The 20997-nt window shown below is 38.2% G+C and overlaps 1 non-coding gene and 1 pseudogene across 1 annotated transcript; one reads left to right on the top strand and one right to left on the bottom strand.

The window, feature by feature from the left end:
* LOC124989230 (histone deacetylase 1-like) overlaps window positions 1-19228 on the bottom strand; it is an 82315-nt pseudogene extending 63087 nt beyond the window's left edge.
* Window positions 17316-17419, top strand: LOC124989889 (U6 spliceosomal RNA). The gene has a single exon (XR_007109696.1). It is a non-coding gene; the product is annotated as a U6 spliceosomal RNA (small nuclear RNA).
* Window positions 19229-20997: the final 1769 nt, after the last annotated feature.

Genomic DNA, 20997 nt, shown 5'->3' with positions numbered 1-20997 from the left:
ATTATTTCTGTTGATACTCTTAGATATGTAATAGATAGATAATAGACAGGTGATAGATGCATAAAAAGCAGCATAGACACATAGATAGGTTTATGACAGATACAGACAAACATATTTTCTCACGGTTGTTTCTTCAAGGTATAATTACTTGAGACTTCCCAAGGCAGAATTTTTAAATTATTAAGTAATTAATAATAACTATTATGATCTCTAGGTATCCTTTGTCACTGATGCAAAAATATTCTACTTTGCATTATCTGATAGCCTCAGGAAGTATTTTTTAACCTTCTGTTCTTTAGTTGGTTTGCTAAGAATTGCACTAAATACATAATCTCATCAGGTCAGCACGATGTGGAATTTATTTTTTGTAAATAAAATGTTTGTTTGCAAATAATTCACTAGTTCCATGTCATATGATAACTGTATTCAATGAGATAATGCAGATGAAAATGTTTTATAAATAGCAAGGAAGAGGCTTTTTCTGGTACTAAGAACACTAGTAAAATGTGCTATATGATTGTTAATGTTGACATTTGAGGTTCTGCTGTGAAGAAATATTTTCAGAGTGATTTGGGATGTCTTTATAATGTGTGCTATGCTGCTACCACAGAGAGCCACTTTCAGTGCATAAATAATATTTAATCCTATTGTATGTAAATATGACTTTAATCTTCCATGTTCTTGTAATCACATTTCAGTAAAAAACATGCTGAACTGAACTCTTTACAATTTATATTTTCAAAGTGTGACCATGTTTAGATAACTTTAGTAGAAAACCAGTTTTCACTTATTGATTTAAATCGAAGTCAAAGAGTTTTATTAAGGAGTCCTTTGGTGCCAACTTAATGGAAAACTCTCCCACTAAGACTGATTTTTACAGTCAATTTACTTTGTTTTTGCTATAATATTGTAACCTGAAATGCTCAAAACAGAATTGGAGAATGAAAATCTGTGGTATTTGCTGTTCTTTTCACTGAACAAACATCCTCTGTATCTCCCAGATGTGAGCACATGATAGATGCTTCAGGGAGCACAGGGACACCACCAAATCCCTCTCTTCAAAAATACTTACTGTCTAGTAGGACAAACATACCTGCCCAGATTCTGCAAGGAATGGGGGTATTTTATGTGCAGGATGCATGAAAAGTAACCAGTGCAGGTTCCAACCTGTATATAACAGTGTGAGATATTTTATTAGTCAACTTTTTTATCACTGTGACCAATAGACCTGATAAGAACAACATAAAGGAGAAAAATTTTAATTGGTGCTCATGGAAGTCTCAGCCCATAGTTGGTTGACTCCATTGCTCTGGCCCAGAGTGAGGCAGAACATTATGACTAAAGGGTGTGAAGGAGGAAAGCAGCTCAGGGCATGGCAATCAGGAAGAGAGAGTTACACTCACGAGGGACAGCATATAAACCCTACAGTTACCACCGAGCTAATTCATATCAGTGGACTAATCCACTGATTAGGTTACACTTGTCATAGTCTAATCATTTCACCTCTGAACATTCTTGCATTGTCTCAATGTTATAATCTAATCATTTCACCTCTAAACATTGTTGCATTGTCTCATATGTAAGCTTTTAGGGGACCCCTCATATGTAAATCATAATATTTTAAAAATTTCTGTCAATGCCTGGGACCAAAATGGGCAGCTTCATTGTGGTTTGTTTGACATACACAGTGTTTTTTAAAAATTTTTGATTTAGTTGTCAACATTCCAAAATTCAGAGAAGTTACACCCTAAAGTAAATTAAAATTTCAGTCATAGTCAGATAAAAATTGGTATATCTTCTGGCAATATTGAGTTGCCATTACAGCTTAATAACAAATCAGCTGCTGCTGAATGTTGACTTTCCCTCTCAAATGAGGCACATACCCTCCCCAGTCTGTGCCATTCTGTTTTTATTTTTATTTTTTTTAACCTTCTCCTTTCATTTCTGTCACCTGTCAGTTCCCTATAGGTATTTACAAGTACAACTCTTAGGGTACAAATGAGGACCTGGGGCAAAGAAAAAAATGACTTATGCTGTAGGATAGATTCAAATATACAAATTAAATTAACTCAGAACAGAACACTGAAATTATTTGACTGATGCCTCTGTTATTGTTTAGCAGAAATCAAAACAAAACTTTCTAGGAGAAAAAAGCAACCACATAGGGGCATATGAAACAGTACACCAGAGTGAGGCACCTTTCACCAAAGGAAGCACTTTGGTCAATTAGAATGTTTTATGAGACTAGGACATGAGAAGGGATTTGTGCAGAGGAAAAAGGTGAACAGTGATGCAGTCACACCAGGGTCTCAGTCTTTTTCATGGGGCTCTGATGTTGGCATGACTTTTCAGCATTTTACTGTCCTGAGACAAAGGCACTTGGTCTTTACAACCCTTCATTCTCCAGTCACCAAATAGACTCCCTCCAGGTATGACCTCAGTTAAAGGACTGTCTTCCTAATGGCAATTCCTGGAGAGTAACTTAATGGAAAGTCATGAGTTGCCAACATTCCTCTCAGAAGGGGATCTTCAGGACACACTATAGCATCCACTCTGGACATTTTTTAGGGAGACCTTCCCTGGTCACTGTAACTAAACTTCAGCAATCTTCACTCTCTAATAGTTTATGTTTCCTCACTCTTCCATTTTTTCCCTCCTTATCTATTATCACTACCTAACATGCTGTGTACTTTTCTTATTTATCTTATTTATGACATCTCTTCTACTAGGATATCAGGCCCTTGAGGAAATGAATTTCTGCCTGTTTTATTCTTTGATATACAACCAGTGACTGCCTTGCATGGAGCAAAAAGAATGAATGCCTCCTTTGACCTTGACGGTGGAAACTGCAGAACTTTGGTTTAAAAAATTTCTGTCTTCAGTGTTTTTTTTTGTTTTTTTTTTTTTAAAGTGGGCATGTTGCCTCCACCTGAGAAAGAATTCTCAGTTGGGCTATTCCTGGAAACTTCTAGCAATTGAGAACTCTTCCTCCATGTTAAAGTCAGAGGCTCTAGAGAGAATCTCCTTACTGTGAAGAAAAGCTAGAATACATCATAGGTCCTCTCAATTTAAAGGCAGATCATATTTAATTGCCAAATAACTAGAAATGAGGAGGTTCATAAACTACATAGACAGAAGTGATTATAAATGGTTTCATTATTTCAAAATTCTGAATGTGCCCTTAGTAATTTATATTCTTAACAAAAGAAATAACATTAAAAAGGGGAAGGCACATGAGATCCTAATAATATATTTGAAGTCACCATATCTTATGCATAGAAAGAAATCCCTTCTAGGAAATCAGATCGGATCTTTCAATAATGCAGATGCAAGAAATCTGAGGAGGTAGAGGGCACTGGCAGGTGTCTTCACAGCTGTACAGCTAAAATCTGTGTCACATGTTGCCTGCAAGTGTTAGATAATATTACATCTTGGGTCAATTCTTAATGGCACTTCAACATTATTTTCCAGATTTGTGACAGTCTGTACAGAAGCACATATATTCTCATGTTTTTATCCTTGGTGTACCACCCAAATTTTTAAATAATTTATTTACTTTTCTAGTTCTTTCTTTTTCCTCTCCTCCCCCTCCCAAGACTCATGCTGTTCACATGTGAATAGCCTTATTGGCATGAAAGAATGGAAACCACTTGAGGAATTTTCTCTCTCCCAGTTCAGATAAATAAACAACTTTTCTCAGTTGTTGCATGTCATAATTTTTTTTTAAATGTGAAAACATCCTGGGATTCATATCTGTATCTAAAGTTGAGAGCTATCAGCACACATAATAAAGCTCTTCTTTAACAGAAATATTTTCTTCATTAACAAAACTGTTTTATCTTAGAAGCTCTAATAAATGCAGAACTTATAATCTTTTATAATCTGCTGAGTCATACCTAATATTCCTAGGCATTTCACATTTTAAATGAGGAATTTAGAAATACAAAGAATGAAAAATATATTTTGAGCCCTCTTACCCACTTCATAAGCACAAGAAAACAAGAAAGTATTGATTTTGTTGTCCTTATCATATTCTAATAGCACTGTGCTATATTTTGAGACCATAACCAATAAATTATTTGATTTAATTAGTGGCTGTCCTTTATTCTTTTCTCTTTCTCTTATCATCAAAAGTAGTTGAGTTTTTTCAAGTACAAGCAAGAGGAGATTAGAGAAATCAACTATTAATCCATAAGTGACCATACATAGTTGAATGAAGACATTTGAATCTTTCAAAAGAATGATTAGAAGAGTTAAGGGAAGTTAGACGAGGCCCATGCAAAAGTAGAGATGAGAGTAAGTATTTTGTGAACAATGAGGCCAGCTGAATGCAACCAGGCACACAGGAATTGACTAAAGTTACTTTAGTAAGTAATGGTGACCTTCCATACTGTTCCACTGTAATTTCCACATTCAGTTAGCACAGGTTATGTTTTAAAACTTTATTACCTAGTAGATCCAGTGACTGAATGAGTTTTAGTGATCTAGACTGCAGGTTCTCCAAATGTCCAGTTCTGAGAGATGCAGCTACACAGTGTCTAAGGTCAAGCAGATTTGAGAAATGCTTCATACCAGGCAAGGTGATCCCCCACCTAATACCACAATGATGATCCACAATTTACGAATCTTTCTTTTTAGGGGAGGTGAGTCAATATTTTGTTTGAATACTTTTGAAAGAAAAGCACAAGGAAAAAAAATAAATAAAACTCACTAGTAATCTTCCAATAATGTGCACAAGGTACAGAATTTGAAGCTCTCTACTCACTCAGTAACACATATACAGGCACATAGACACACGCTCACACTGCAGTGACTACCCCATCCTGGCTCTCTAACAATTGTTGTTGGTTTGAACTTTTGAGTCTTCAGAACACATTTTCATTAAGTAACTTCCCCTCTCTGCAGAGCCATTTGTCCTTAGAACTCCATAAACAGACAAAATAACCCAGGATATACTCTTTTACCAGTAAGATCATTAGCATATTATTTCCCAACTACAAGTGTCAGCTACATATTGATGATCAGTCATTGAAACTGAGGTGCAGTAAGACCAAAGATCCTTCTTTGTTGCTGTTGTGAGGTGTCTGGCGTTTGATCACATGTGGGGTGAAGTTGCATAAAGACAGCTCCCTTCCATTAGGGACCTCCTGTGTCCTTTATAGCTTCTCATCCTCACATTTCAGGTAACCATCTCAAGAAAGAGGACCCCAGGAGGTGGGAGAGGAGTTAATTTCTAGATTATTTTCAATGCCCATGAAGTTCCTCTCCTCTGGGAATGGCTCTCTTCCCACTAAGCTCCAGAATTATAGATGTGTAGAAGTTTTTGCACCATTCAAAGAGGAATAGGAGTGGGAATAGGAAGCACTTTCCTCAAATCTACAGGATTACTGACCCAGAAGCAATAATAAAAATGAATGTCTCTTCTTAGAAAAAAATGTAAGACATTCAATCTACCTGTTTTTTTAAATTAAGAAGAACAATTGAACTGAAGATTTATTCAACAAGTAAAGGAAATTTTTAAAATGAATTCTCAGGCAACTTTTCTGCTCAGTTTGGATCAAAGATTGAAGGGGCAGGAGTGATGGTGAAGAAAAAGGTCAGAGGGGAAGATGATGCCCAAAGAGAAAAGGTGGGTCCAGACCAAGTAAGACCAGGGGAAAGGGGGATACAGAAAAAGCAAAACAGTTGCTAGAGGAGAGAGAAGGAGAAAGTTTCAATAGGTTGGAAAGTGTATATCACAGCTGCAGTTCACCAGGCTGTAGATTCCAGAACTTTATTATCATGTTTTTAGTAACTTATTCACCAAACACCACTGTGTACCAGGCCCTCTTCTGGCGTGAGGGATGTGCTAGTGAACTAAGTAAAACACCTCTCTTATGAAACTTACAGATGACAAGAAAATATATGCTAGACATATTTTGTGGAAAAGAAAAAGAATGTTAAATTACAGAAAAGGCTAAAATGACAGAAGGGCTACCTTAGATTATGTGGTCAGGAAAATCTCTGAGGAGGTGAAATTTTAAGCTGTGATCTAGTGATTTGTCCAAAACCATTAAACATATGACATCAAGAGTAGACTCTAATGTAAACAATGGACTTTGAGTGATAACCAGGTGTCAACGTAGGTTCATCAGGTGTAACAAAGATACCACCCTGGTGGGAGATGTTGATAATGAGAAGGCCATGCATGTAGGGGGAGAGGGAGGGAGTACATGGGAAATCTCTGTACCTTCCTCTTAATTTTACTCTGAACCTAAATGTAAATTTTTTTACATTTTTTTTCTATAAATTTTTTTTCAAATCTATCAATAAAGTCAGAATGGTAGGCAGAACCTAGTTTGAAATCATGCATGAGTCAGGGCACAAAGTGTGTTAAGAGACTATCACAATAGCCCAGAGTGAAGTCCATAGTGACTTGAGCTAGAGTAGCGGTGGACAGGATGATACACTTTGAAAATGAGTTCATTCACTTGTTAATAGACTCAATATGAAGAATAAGAGAAAGAAAATAATAAAAGATGCTTAATGGGATTTGGGGTTGAAGATTAGGTGACCAATTAGACCACTTACTGAGCTGAAGAAACATAGGTGTTATAGTTTAGAGGTGGTTGGTGTTCCCCAAAAGCTCACGTGTGAGACAATGCAAGAAGGTCCAGAGGAGAAACGATTGGAGAATCCGAACCCAATCAGTGAATTAATCCCCTGATAGGGATTAACTGAGTGGTAATTGAAGTGGTAGGGTGTGGTTGTAGGAAGTGGGAATTGGGGCCTATATTTGGATTATATATTTTTATCTGGTGAATGGAGTCTCAGCTTCTTAATGATACTGGTTCCCCCTGCCACATTCTTATGCCATGATCAAGGTTCTGCCTTACCTGGAGCCCCAAGGAATGGAGATTGTTCCCTTGGACTAAGACCTCTGAAACTGTGAGTCCTCAAATAAACCTTTCCTGCTCTACAATTGTTCTGGTTGTGTCTTTTAGTCACAGCAGTGAAAAAGCTGAAAAAAACAATAGAAGAGTACAGGTTTTGTGTTTTAGGTTTCTTTGCGTGTGGTATTGGGGTGGAAAATCAGTTTTCTTGAACGTGTGAAGTCTGTAATGTCTATTAGACATCTAGTGAAGGTGTTGAGAAGATAGATATAAACTCACAAGTTGCTGTTTAAATTCTTAATCATTGGAGTTTCCATCTCTACATAATTCTGCTATCCAAACACTTTAACCTCAGGAAGGAAAAGATGAAAACTAATGTAACAGAGTCTCTGCACTATCAAATCAATAATCAAAACAATTCTAGCCACAGGTCCAGATGAAATCAAACATAGGGTCAAACCAATTGCTGAGTCATGAGGTCCCTTGTCCCAGCAAAAAGGAAACACATTATCTATCTGAAAAGTTGAGATATTGGGATCCTGGTCACATCCTTAATATCTTGTCTATAAATACAAATCCCACCAGGAAAAGAGGCTATCTTAATTTGGACAAATTAAGTCAGTGTGAATACTCCTTTTGTGGATAAACATTTTCTGTATTCCATCAATATTTGGAACATTAATTACAAGTTACAAAATATACAGTTATCAAGTGTATTTGTGATTGTACTTATGCTTATATATAAAAATGATGATCTCTTCTAGTTAACTATTTTATAAGTATAAAACATTAGAATTTTGGAAGCAAATCCCAAGTCACATTTTACTGTGAAAGATTTACCCATGTATCATTCCCTGAACATTTCATGTCAATAGTATCTAATCCCCAAAAAGATCAATAATATGTGTGATTCACAGACACAGCCTGAGACCAGTATTCAATGTCTAACTTAAGGTAGAATATTCTCTTACTACTTATATCATCTTAGATATCAAAATTAAAGACAGTAACAAACATTAACATGGTGATAGCAGGTAAGACAGGTGTGTTTTATTTCTGTGGTGGAAATAGTCTTCCACGAGATTGTATTTGAAATAAGCTTTCTTTTTTCTGGGGGGTGGAGGGTTAATAGAAATTTACTATTTTATTACAAAGAGACTCACAAAAATGAAATTAGTATCTCCAAAAGGAAGTTAGACTACCAATCTCCACTGCAAAACTGGGGGAAGTCAGAGGGTAGGTTAGTTCTTGTCTCACTTGAGGTCAGGGGGAAGAATGAGAACAGAAACAATGTAAAAGTGCCTGCTGTTACCTTAGGAGCCTGAAAAGAACAGAGGTCCCTGAACAGTCAGCTACCCCATCTAGAACACTTAGTAAGTGCACCTTTCCAAAGCTGTGAAGCAGGTCCTTGGCATTCCTAGGTTTTCAGCTGCATCCTTCCCACACAAACCTGTATGTTCAAAACTAAGACTTAGGAAGTGATGAGGGAAGGCAACTCCTGGAAGAGTTCCCCAGCATGGCTCCCTGGGATCAGGAACCCGGTTCCCGACAAGGCCCTAGTGATATTTACATTTAATATATTTTTATGTAAATACACAGAGAAATAGAAAATATAAAATCTGAGAGGTTGAAGGAGAAAGGTGGGGACCTTTGCAAGAAACCTGAGCTGGAGAGGTCTGCTGGGGCCAACAGGACCTCCTCTCGAACCCCTTTGATTTCTGGCTTCTCCTTGACTTTCTCCTGTTCTGTGACTTCTTTCTTCTCTTCTGGATCTTTGTTGTTTTTATCCACTGCTTTGACTTGGTGTTTTGAAATTGGAAGAGTTCTTGTGGCCACTCTCTCCCTCTTTGTCCTAGTTGGACAACTCTGGTCACAAGCCATTTGTTTCTCAGAGGAACAGATTGAGAGGCACTTGTCAGGGTCTTCGTTGTTCTCATTGCCATTCTCTTCTAGGATGGCATTCTCAGAAATCACCTGCCAAGTGCACGGGGCAGCATTCTTAGCTTCTCCGGGAGCTGCTATTTGGTCTTCTCTGGGAACTCTGTAGTGTTCCAGTTAGTGGTATTGGAAGGACTGATGTAAAGCTTGAAATCTGTCTCTAAGTATTCAAGATAGTCACTGTATGAAAGCTCATTAGGGATTTCTGTGTCCAGCACTGGGCAACATTCCAAATGGTGTAATCACCTCCTTCTAGTGTCTGCATAGGCAGGTTGAAGCTCTTGACAAATTCCACACATAATGGTCATATTAAAGCAACCTAACTGATCCCCAGACAATAAGCCTTAACCACACTGTAAGAAGACCACAGTAGGCTGGAACATCCATTACTTTGGACATGAGCTACTTGGAAAATGTCTTCAGAAAACTCATCATCAAGCCCATCTTCAAGTGGTATTTAACAGCATAATACTTACCTTCGCCAGTCCCAATGTCCCATAGGTCCCCAATTCCTTGAAAATACTCTCCATATTTATGAAAGAACACAGTCATGACCTCATCAGTGGTATGGAAGGCTTCTCCCATGCCGTAACTGTGGTGAGTATCAATGTTGATACACATAATCCTTAGGCAGGATTCTGATAGTTTGGCAGTTCCACAATAACCAAAGCAACATCACTGACATAACAGAAACCAGATGCCCTGGACATCTTAGCATGGAGCAGACCCCCAGACCAATTCACAAATGTCCATCTGCTGCTTATTAAATTTTACAACTCTTAACACAGAGCTCATGTAAATAACTGACTGAACTTGAACAGACCATCAAATACTGCACAGTCCTCACAAAGTATTAAATCTCTGCATCTGCTTGCTTACTCAGACATGTTACCTGGGTAGAAAGAGAAAAAACATTTAATGTGGTACTTGTTCATCTCCTCAGCATTGACTTTGTGAGGGTGCATTGTATAGTAACAGACTTTCCTCCTTGAGCCCTGAGTCTGTACCATCTTGTTCATACTGTCTCTGCCAGCAGTTAGTCCACCTTTCCTCTTGAAATAATTTTTCAATGCTTAAAAAAATATTCAAAATTTCCTTCCCCTCAACACTTCCATTTTATTGATAAGTTCCACAATCAGAACAAATATAATGTCTGGCAACCTTATTGTATTGTTTTAAAATCCAGATTTAAAAGAGAACCAGGCAATTTGGGGCCACCTATGAGCATATAGTCAAAAAAAATTACCTTAAATACAAGCAAAGTGAGGTTAATTATAAGAATAGTGTTTAAAAATAATGAATTCAAAAATTTTATTTCATTGTATCTTAGTCTGTTTTCTATTGCTATAACATAATACCTGAGACTGGGTAATTTATAAAAAGAAAGGTTTATTTAGCACATGCTTCTGAAGGTCATCAGTTCAAGAGTCCATGGTCACATCTGGTCAGAGGTTCATGTGCTACATCAAAACATGGCAGAAATGTGGAAGGGTAATCAGTTACATGCAGAAGAGACAAAATACAAGGGCAGTTTTGATTTATAAAACCTTCTCTCTTCATAGTTAATCCTCTCCCTCAAGAAATGCATTAATCCACCTTAAAGGTCCTAACTCCCAAAACTACCATAATGGCAATTTCAACATGACTCTCAAAGAGAACAAGTCATATTCAAACAATAACACATTGCCTTTAAATAAGCATTACATCCACATGATTTTCTTACACTAGAGAAGTGTATGTGTGTGATATTTTGGAAATTTTTTCATGTAAAGAAGGGGAAAAAAAAAACCATGGTATTTCCAGAATTCTGGGTGAAAGCAATATTTCAGATTGGAACTCAGTCTTTAAATACACCTATGCATATCCTGACAAACTTTCTATATGTATGTTATATGTATATTTTTTGAATATCCATAAATGTAAAACAGGAGTCAAGGAGACACTGAGAGCTAAAGGCAGGGAAGCGGGCCCCTTCCAGAATTTCTAGGCTGCACAGTTGACCCTTCTTTTCTGTGGGTTCCACATCCTTGGATTCAACCAACTGCAGATCAATATATTTTTTTTAACAATGTGTCTGTACTGAACATGTATGATCTTTATCATTGTTCCCTAAATAATAGTTTTAAAACTACAGGCATTTACATTGCTATTAGGAATTATGTGTAATATATAGATGATTTATAGAAGAGTGGGTTGGGAGTATAACTCAATGGTAGAGCATTTGCCTAGCAAGCATGAGATGCTGAGTTTGATCCTCAGCACCACAAAATTTTTAAAAAATTTTTAAAATGTATAGAACGATATTTGTAAGTTGTAAACAAACATTACACCATTTTACAGAAGACACTTAAGCATCTGAAGCATCATTAACATAAACTCAGATGTGGCAGAAAAGAGCTCACTATGAATAACAAAAGGCACTCTAATCACTCAGAAAATGTCAGGTCTCTAAAAGCTCTGTGGCAAGAATTGAACACAAAATAAATGTACTTTTATTACAGTAGGCCCAAGATTTATTTCCAAGTCAAGCATGATATGAAATGATTAAGTTAAAAATTCCAGAAAGAAACAATAAGTTTTAAATTGTATTCCACTCCAACTAGTGAGAAGAAATCTCATGCCAAGTGGTCCTGTCCCACCTAAGACAGGTATCATCCTTGTGTTCAGTGTATCCACTCTGTGTACACTACCTGTCCAGTTGTCACTTAGTAGCCTTCTCAGTTACTAGATTGACTGTTGGGTTTCTCAATGCTTGTGTTTAAGTAACCCTTATGAATAACCTAATACCATGTTACCATGGCTACATCATTCACTTCACTACATCTCATCATGTAGGAATTGTATCATCTCTCATCATCCCAAGAAGAATGAGGACAGTGCAGTAATATATTTTGAGAAAAGGAGACGAAAAGAGGTCATATTCACATAACTTTATTTCTGCATATTGTTATAATTGTTCTCATTATTTTTTGTTGTTAATCATTTACTGTGCCTAATTTATAAATTAAATTTCATCACAGACGTGTATAAATAGGAAAAACCAGTACTCTTAAGTATAAAGAAAAATTCTAGTTTTAGGCATTTCTTGGGGGTCTTATACCTCTGTAGTTATGTGGGGACTACTATAAATATAATAAAGACTAACATTTACCAAAAAAAAAAAAAAGCCCCATGTATAAACTGATAAGAAATTACAAAGATACTCAATGAATGATGGGGTAGAGCAAGCATATAATTCACAAAGGAGGAAATACAAATAACAGAAGATTTCAAATATACAATGATTGAAGAAATCACATTAGAACTACACAGTCCAAATTTTTGCTCTGTTTAGTCTAAAAATGCACCCATCCTGATTAGACTGATAACTGATAACTGAGTTGAAATTAAGGTTGTAAGAACACACTGCTTCACAGCTGAAATAAATAACAGAACCTACCATGAAAGTCAACGGATATATATCAAGACCATTAAAATGCTTAGCCCCTTTAACCTGGAACTTTTCATTAATGATTTCAAGGAGATAATCCTAAATGCAGGTAAAAATTTAAGCATGAAGATTTGTCATAATATTATAAATAAAGTCTTCCCAAAAGAAAAAAAATGGCCCAATAATTTGGTAATACAAATTCATTCAACGAGTATTCACTGACCACCTACAAAGTGCCCATTAAAGGACTGGGGATCTGGTGCTAAACAAGACAGACAAGAAGTTCATATTCCTAGAGGACAAAGCCAGCAGTGAATGAGTGACTGCATGGATCATTCCTCCAGAGCTTCCTGGGTGCCTGCCTGCCTGTGCAGATCTGGGGAAAGTCCTGTAGGCAGAGGTTGTGCAAAGGTCCTGAGCTCTAGGACAGCACTTGCAAAGAAGAAAAAGGAGGAGGAGGAGGAGGAGGAGGAGGAGGAGGAGGAATAATTTTAAAATAAACCAATCCTGGTGAGAATGATAACAGATAACTGAGTTGAGATTAATGTTAGAAGGAAGGAGAAAAGGAAAAAAATAAAAGTTCACCTTGCAGAGCATAGTGTTAAGGCAATTTCACAGTAAGAGAATAACCAAACAATACTGAATGTTGTAAAGCAATTTGTGTGTGTGTGTGTGTGTGTGTGTGTGTGTGTGTGTGTAGTACTGGGGATTGAACCCAGGGTTGCTCTACTACTAACCCACTTCCTTGACCCTTTTTGTTTTTTATTTCAAGACAGGTTCTTACTAAGTCATCCAGGCTGACCTCAAATTTGTGATCCTCCTGCCTCAGCCTCCCAACTAGCTGGGATTGCAGGCATGAGCCACTGTGCCCACTGTAAAACACTTTAGATCTTTAGAAATGATGTACATTCACAAAGGGTTTTTAGTAATATGAGAAATACTTACAATCTTAGGCAAAGAAAAAAACAGGCCATAAAAAGAATATATATTATTCTTTCACTACTACAGAAAAAATGCATAGAAGACCCACTGCAGGGAAAACTGCTGTGTTCAGAATAATTGCCCCTAAGAGAGCTTCTCTCTTTCTCTTTCTCTCTCTCTCTCTCTCTCTCTCTCTCTCTCTCTCTCTCTCTCTCTCTCTCTCTCTCTCCAGGATTCATTACAAATATTCTTTAAAGAGAACATATTAAGTTAATAAGCCAGGAATGTTTAAAATTAGAGAATAAATAAAATATGTCCAATGAATATTTTACTCAGCTCACCAAAAAATCAACTGAAAGCTACACATCTTAGCATTCCTTCACGTAGGCTGCAGAGATTTTTCATTACCCTGTGCTAGTGGAGCATGGGTTTAATGTTTCTGATGCATGCCTTTTTATTTGCTGTCCTGTTGATACATTTTACTGAAGTCACATGCACAGAGGCCCTTGAACAAGACATTGAAGCAGACTTCACACTACTGTCTGCTCCCCTACTCTCATCCATCCTATTCTCACCCCCACTCAATTTAATATGCTGAAATATGAGAGAATTCAAGTGCCAGCTTTGCTCAGATGATGGAAGATCTTGACAGCAACTCCATCCCCTTGTAAAAACTCTCAGTCAGCATGGAACCTACTTAGTATAATAAACACCACAGCATGAACTATTTTTGCAGGTGAGTTGTCCTGTGGGCAGCCCACCCATAAATTAGGAGGACAGGGTAGAGAAGAAGAGTGGCTCCAACAAGAAGAGGGGGAAATGAAGGTTAGCCACTAACCCCCCACTGATGGAGGGTCAGAGGCCTGTTGAGACTGACAATTCATTATAATTTATTAGTGAGAGCATTTTTCCTCAAACCAGCAGGAGCATTAGAACCTGACACATTACTTTTAAAAACTCAGTAGAAACTGGAAAGATTTTCAAAGGACATGAAATATATGGAGGACCAGAAAGGGAGGTAAAGTTTATGGCCTGTCAACGAAACTTAGATTTTCTTGCAAGCAAAAGGACTTTCCAAATGTTATTGGAATCATAGTGGATGAATAGTGACATTATAAACTACTGGGAGTCCTCCTTTAACTTATGGCTGGTATTCAAAGTTTCTAGCATTATTTATAAAACAGTCAACAAAGATTAATAGCTTGTGTCATTATTAATGGAAGTGGGTCCTAATCTTGTTTCAATTCCCAATTTGAACTAATGTTACCGTATTTGATCTTTTTATTTCAGCTAGCCAACAAGTCTTCAAAAGATCATTTTAAAAAGAATATCCCACTTAATACCAAATCTGGATGGCATTCTGCAGAAAATAACAAAAATGAAAAGATTCTCTGGTCAAATAAGTTTGGAAAAGTGCTGATATCCCTTAGATTCTCAATATCCATTGCCATATTAAAGGCTTTGAAACATACAGAAGTAAAGAAAACAATTTAACTTTTTAAACCACAGCTAACTTTCAAATGATTCCATACAAGGTATAGATACAAGGTATCTTTTTAAACTATGCCCAGGGACATTCAAAACAAGCTGCCTCAGAATAATTTGCCTGCCTATCAGAATTACAATGAAGAAAAATAATTCTAAACCATGAATGGCCCAAACATCAGGTGCTGATAAGAAAACTGGTGCACTATTATTTGTTGGCATTTGTTTCCCTTCCATAGATTCTATAGGTTTAGTGGCTTCAAACATGATGGGTACCTCAAGGGAGGGTAGAGGAGGATTGTTTCACCCACAGCCCTCTCTCCTTGCCTTGCATAATCTCCTGTGAGGGGGTATTCTAGCCTAATCCAGTAGATGCCATGATACACATCATGTTTCCTTGCGTAGGGGGCACCTGGTATATAATCAATAAGATCAGCTACCATAGTCATTGTTTTATTTCTAAATTCTAGAGTTCCCACAAATAGTACATTCCAATACAAACTTAATAACATGTAATATCAGGAAAGAGAATGCATTACATTTATTTTAGTTACACTGACTGACTTCAACCTGATTCAGCCCACCTTATATTGAGTTTACCTCAGGGATGAACCAGGTCTTCTTGATTTTTCTGAAATAAAATGGAAATGTAGTTACAGTGACATAGAACAGAAGCAGAAATTTAATATGAGAATGAGCATTGTCCATAATATAAGAAAATCAATTTGTGAATCAAGTCCACTTTCAATGTATTTTAATAAAATATTTTAAGATGTGGGTATAGTACACTAAGATTTATAATACTAAGAATCACGTAACTATATAAATGAAATAGAGGAAAACAAGAAAAACTAAAGTGTTCAACTGTACCATTATTATTCTAATTATAAAAGCTGATTGGAAAGTTAAATAGCTTTCTATATTTGCTGCTTGTCATCCTAATTTAGCATATAATTACAATTCCTAAGATGTTCAACTCCTTGAAGTCTTTCATATATACAAAGGCTTCCACTCCATTAAAATGTACATGCTAAACCATGTGTAAAAAGGTAAGGGAAAATATCACTAGAACTTGTTCTAAAATATGTTTTCTCTGATGACAAAGGAAGAGCACTATTCTTTTGGATCAGCAAACCATTTGGCAAGGGTCACTCAACGAGGAAGACAAACGGAAGGGCCCAAAGAGAACCATCAGGTGTGTCCATTTTGTATATAGAAGCAGCAATTTGCATGGTCCCCTCCTCCTACTCTGTCCATCCACAACTTGATTGAGTGGTCACAAGTGTGACTAGACTGGGAAAGAGAACCTCAAACCAGACAAGTATTGATAACCATGGGTGAACAGGCAAAAATGATGAAGACTCTTTCTTAAGAGTAAATATTTATTTACTTTGATAAAAGGGAATAGCCAGACCTGAGGTGGTTTAAAAAAAAAAAAAAAAAAAAAAAAAAAGGAAAAAACAAAGCAAGAGAACTGGCACAGCACAGGTCTAGCTTGGAACAGCCTGAGTTCCAAGCTTCATACCAATTGTATGGCCATGGGCAAGTCACCTAACATTTGATTAACCAGGGTATTGTTAGGAATTATCTAATAGGATTACAGTAATGAGACCATTCATATAAACAGATGAGAGCCTGGTACATGGTTAGTATTAAGAATTATTCCTCATTTTTAAGAGAACACATTTCTTTCTTTATTCAGACTATGTTATTTGCCTACAAAGGATAAAACTAGGACGAACGAAGGAAGTTACAGCAGGGAATGGTGGCTCACACCTGTAATTCCAATGACTTGAGAGGCTGTGGCAAGAGGATCACAAATTTGAAGCCAGCCTCAGCAACTTATTGAGACCCCCGTGTCAAAATAAAAAAATAAAAAGGCTAGGATATAGCTCAGTTATAAAGCAGTCCTTGGTGCAACCTATTGAGACCCTGTCTCAAAATAAAAATAAATAAATAAATAAAAAGACTAGATATAGCTCAGTTACAAAGCAGCTCTTGGTTCCATCCCCAATACCACACACACACACACACACACACACACACACACACGCGCGCGCGCGCGCGCGCACACACACGAGGTTACAAAGAAACAAACGTAAATTCAGAAGAAGGCAGAAATCAGTAAACTCTAAAAGCAAATTTGTGAATTAAGAGGAAGATGAGCCTCCTCTGTTCCCAGCCTTAATTCATATTGTCTACCTATGGAATGTACTATTTCCTAGGCAGTGTGATGGGATCCAGGCAGAGGAGGAACACTGATGCTAACAGCAGTGAGGAGAAGTATTCCACCAAGAAGTAGATTCACACTGTAATCTACTGTAAAATTTTGACTAATCAACATTTGTACATATTGATGTTCCAAAATATTCCTAATAGGCACATACAGATTATTAATGAGGGAAAGAAAACATAAAAGATGTATTATTGGTGTGAAGTTTTGATCTTACTGTGCTAACAAACATAAGGCAGACATTCACATCAGTACTAAAGTGAGATAGAAAATTGTTTCTTTTCAACACATCAGCCCAAGTGTAAGCATCCAGAGCTGGTTTGCTTGCTCCTTCTTACCTATTGCTCTGACATCCACAACATACCTCCCATCTCACTCACTTGGTCTCAAGCTTCTGTGCAACTTTGAAATAAGAATTTCAAGAGTTCAAGCTCTTGTGCTCACTTCAGCAGCACATATACTAAAAAATTGGAATGATATAAATTAGCATGGCCCCTGAGCAAGGATGACTTGCAAATTCATGAAGTATTCCATATTTTTAATAATTCTGGTGTTCTATAGCATAGTACAATGACTGCAGATAATAATATATTATATTTCAAAAATTTAAACAAAAGTCTTTTAATGTTTTTTCCACAAAGAAATGATAAATACCTAAGGATATACATATACAGAGCCCGTTGAAACAGTATACAACATATACAAGTCTAAAATATTGTTTTGGACCCCACAGATACACAATTTTTATATGTTTTTTTTTTTTTTTAAAGAGGGCAAGTTCCATTGATAATATCAAAATGTTGGTGACTCTGTGGACAGGATCTTAAAAGGCCATCATCCTGTGTTTTTCCCCTACATTGTCCTTTCTGTTTTTGAGGATTCAAGAATAGAGACAGGATGACTAAAGTTATCCTGAAAAGGAAAAAAAAAATTTTTAGAAAAGGATTAATGGTAAATCTATAATACAGTGTTTTGGGTCAGGGTTGGAACCTGAGACTTCAGAATCCCTCTGTAGTCAGAGGAATCCTATCAAAGCCCCAAAGCTGCTTAGACTCTCTCATCAGCATCATTGTGGCAACACCTACCACCCAAGATCTGAGTTTGAAGAAGCATCAGCCTTCACCAAAAGACCCTAATGAATGAAACCATCTCTAGGCAGCTGTAACCAGCTGCACACTCAACATAAAATAAGACATGTGGCAGCTGGGAAGACTGAGTAGTCAAAATAATGCATTTAGCTTTCATTGCAAGAGGTACCTCTCCATCAAGAGGGATTATGCAATAGGGGCCCATATCATGCCCAGAGCCAAGGCAAAGCCTAATATGGAAGTGCTGTTGGTCTATAAAGTATAGCACAGGTTTCCCAGGTTCTTCTCAGAACACCCAGGGTGTCATATAAATGAGATTCTGCAGTAATCTGTATTGACTGTCCTTGAAATTTCAGCTCGAAGGGTTGCACACATTCTGGCAAAGGACACAAAGGGAAGCAGGTGTGTTCTCAGTTCAAAAGCAGGCCAGTGGCCTGAATAGTTATTACTCAGGATTAAGTTTAACTATGTTAACTCTTTTTATTCTGACACGCTTAAATATTTACTATCCTTTATTGTTTTGACCAGACTATATTGGCTATCTCCAGCACATATTTGTAAATGCCAGAAAAGTAACAAAGGCATGCTTTCAAGTTGTTTTAATATCTAGTATAGCTTAAATTCATTTCTGAGAACTAAATCATTAATTTCATGAGACTGTGCTAGACACACACAGGGGCAGGTTACTGATGGCAATGCAAGTTTGTCACAATTTTACACAGATGTGAAATGGCAGACTGTCACCAGTGTATGAACAAAACAATTTCATTTCATCTTAATCCAAGTTTTACTAGTATTAGTTAATATGATTTGGATCTTTTTTTTATTCCCTAAAAAATGACAGAAAAGAATCAAGCATTTAACTGTTACCTAAAAATTATATTAGAAAAATTAAAGCCATTTTCCATTGAGACTAAACAGTCTTAAAATTTTGCTCTAATATCTTTTAGGGAAAAGAGATTGAGAATTTTTTAAATTATACAGTCTTGAGAGAAGAAATACATAAAATTCCAGATAATTCTTAGCACATTTCTTCTTAGTTCATGCAAGGAAGGTTTTTTAAATATATAATGATATCCCTAGACACTGGGTTTGCTAAAAGAAACAAATTCACTAACAGCAAATTAAAAGTAAAATCTCTTCTACAGTTGGAACAGAGCTGGTGCTCACCTCTCAGAAACCCTAGATACCTTTGCTGACAACTAACATTCCCAAGTGATGCTTCTCAGCCTTGCCTCTAGGCAATACCTTTATTCCCCATGGTCACAAAACATTTTCTTCTGAATTAAAAGAAAAAAGATTAGGTTAGCTACCTACAGACTGAAAATATACAATATTGAAAATGTAGTTTAAAATACAAAATCAGGACAACTGGGATCATTGTAGAGGAGGCGGCTCAGCACAGTGCTTGGACTCAGAGCAACCACTGGGGCTCCGGGTGGCTGCCTGAGGAGGAGCTACGTGGCGAGCTGTTTAGACTCAGAGTGACCGCTTCTGAACACCGGGGGTTTGCCTGGAGGAAGAGGAGGAACATAGCGGGTCGCTTGGTCTAGGAGTGACTGCATCAGAGCCACAGGAAGTTGCCAGAGAAGGAGCTGCATGGCGAGCTGTTTGAACTCAGAGCGACCACTCCTGAACACCGGGAGGTTGCCCGTAGGAAGAGGAGGAGCGCGGTGGGTCGCTTGACCTAGGAGTGACTGCATCAGAGCCACAGGAAGTTGCCAGAGGAGGACTGTGTGGTGAGCTGTTTGAACTCAGAATGACCACTCCAGAACACCGGTGGCCTGCCTGGAGGAGGAGCGCGGTGGGTCGCATCAGAGCCACAGGCGGTTGCCAGAGGAGGAGGCGAGTGGTGAGTTGATTGGACTAAAAGCAACCGCTCCTGAACACTGGTGGCCTGCCTGGAGGAGAAGCGCAGTGGGTCACTTGGTCTCGGAGCCACCACTCCTGAACACCCGGGGGGGTACCCCGAGGAGGAGGAGGAGGAACAGGGCGGGTCACTTGGACTTGGAGTGACTGCCTAGGGCTATGGGCGGTTGGCGGGAGGAGGAGACGCGAAGTGAGTTCCTTGGACTCCTAGTGACTGCGTCGGAAACCGGGCCGCTGTCCGGAGGAGGAGGTGTATGGCGGGTCTCTGGGTATCGGAGCTATTGTACGGGGCTCCAGGTGGCGGCTCAGAGGAGGGGCCGCATAGCCAGGCGATTAGGTACAGAACAGGGTCCCAGGAGCTAGGTGGCTTCTTGCTGGAAGAGTCGCACAGAGACACGCCTAGGGGCGGAGCGAAGTTTCCAGGACTGCGGGCAGATTCTCTGGGAGAGGCAGCCTAAGGAGACTCACCTGCAGAGGGTGAGGCTCCCAGGCCCAGGAGGTAGGTCCGGGCCCCTGGGAATGTTGCAGAGGAAGACAGCCCAGCCCAGGTGGTAGTTGTAGATTGAGGGGAACCTCTAGGAGGGCAACTGACCAGCGAGACGTCCCCACCAAGTGAGTCTTCCCTGCCAGGGGAGGTTTTCCCACAGGGATGGTAAAACCAGAGACACAGGCACAAACAGGCCTTGCCTCAGCCCGCAGCCTAGTTCCCCATTGGATGACCATTGCTCAACAAGTGGAGGCACCTCTGCCCACTAGCAGGGAATATACGCCACCTGAGGGTCACCACCCCTAGAGAGGCAGCTTCTTCATGGAGCTCCGCATTATCAACTTCCTCCAAGACTTCAGGCTACTGAAGGATAAGAGGGGATATACTAGCAATCTTCAGGGACATTATAAGTCGATAGAGGAAATCTACAATATCTTAATGACCCACTGATTTCTGAACAATATGAGAAAACAAGGGAAGAAAATGCCCCAAACAAATCTAGATGTTACATCAATAAAATCCAACAACAGCATGGCAGAAGAAATGACAGAAAGGGAGTTCAGAATGTACATAATTAAAATGATTAGGGAAGCAAACGATGAGATGAAAGAGCAAATGCAGGCATTGAATGATCGCACCAATCGACAGTTAACAGAGCAAATTCAGGAAGCAAA

This window comes from Sciurus carolinensis, chromosome 7 (genome assembly GCF_902686445.1).
Source record: "Sciurus carolinensis chromosome 7, mSciCar1.2, whole genome shotgun sequence".
In the NCBI taxonomy this organism is placed as follows: domain Eukaryota; kingdom Metazoa; phylum Chordata; class Mammalia; order Rodentia; family Sciuridae; genus Sciurus; species Sciurus carolinensis.
This window is presented reverse-complemented; position numbering and strand designations above follow the sequence as displayed.